We start from the raw sequence: 1,133 nt of genomic DNA on the forward strand, positions 1-1,133 counted from the left end.
AAATAGACCTCCAGTAGTTCAAATTATTGCATACTAACTGGGCAAAGAGGCACCTTCTAAAGTGGTGTCCTCTTACATTTGGGGGATGGTGGAGCAACTGTCCCTTGTCATCCCAGCATGACTTCTTTTCCAGTTGCTCTCATCTCTTTCACTTCTTGTTTTAAATTGTGGGCCCTTTGGGGACATGGAACTATTTATTTAACCCTGCTTCCAGCACTTTTATAGCACAATCATAATCCTATTAGGCTACTCAGAAGGAAGATCCATTGAGTTCAATGGGACTTATTCCCAGAAAAGTGTGTATAGGATTGCAAAGGGCCCAGTCCTATCCAACTTTCCAGCCCTGAGGTGAGGGAACAAATGTTCCCTTACCCTGCGGAGCCCTTTGTGATGATCCCAAAGTAAAAATAGACTCCCCACCACAGGATGCAGCACATGCCTCATTGGCATGGTTGGCAACCTTCAGTCTTGAAAGACTATGGTATAAGCCTACAGCACCCGGTATTCCCAGGCGGTCTCCCATCCAAGTACTAACCAGGCCTGACCCTGCTTAGCTTCCAAGATCAGATGAGATTGGGCATGAGCAGGGTAACAGTTGCACCGGTACTGGAAAATTGGACAGGATTGGGTCCTAAGAGCCCAATCTTGAGCTCTTCAGCACCGGCAGTACAAGTGAACTGCCAGTGTTGTGTATTGCAAACATGCCGTAAGGCATGCCTGTGATATCCAGCGCTGAGTCAGTGCCTGAGCCAGCCTAGCACCAGTTGACTCTGAGCTAGGTAAGAGCTCCTGCGGTGGTGAGGACCTTGGGGGTGGAGGGAGGCATTTCAGGGCAGAGGGAGGAACCGGGGTGGAAGGGGTTGGGACCGGCAGAGCTCTCAAGTCTGTGCTGGCAAAATGGATGGCACAGACTTGAGAAGCCTTACTGTAGGGCTTGGGGTTTTTCCCTGAGGAGACCTCTGGCGACTGTCACGGGGCTATAGGATGCAGCGGTAGCTGCTTTGGTACTGCTGCACCCGGCGGTAGCGCCACCTTTAGGATTGGGCTAGAAGACCCTTACCTACCTCACAGAGCTCTTTTGGCATTGCTGAGGGAGCTCTGTTAGGGTAGGGCTTCACAGATCCCTGCAACCT

At 50.9% G+C, this 1,133-nt stretch overlaps 1 pseudogene; it reads right to left on the minus strand.

The window, feature by feature from the left end:
- Positions 1-486: 486 nt before the first annotated feature.
- On the minus strand, positions 487-605 carry LOC136642319 (5S ribosomal RNA; annotated as a pseudogene).
- Between the last annotated feature and the right edge of the window lie 528 nt (positions 606-1,133).

The sequence above is a fragment of the Tiliqua scincoides genome, chromosome 2 (genome assembly GCF_035046505.1).
Source record: "Tiliqua scincoides isolate rTilSci1 chromosome 2, rTilSci1.hap2, whole genome shotgun sequence".
Taxonomy (NCBI): Eukaryota; Metazoa; Chordata; class Lepidosauria; order Squamata; family Scincidae; genus Tiliqua; species Tiliqua scincoides.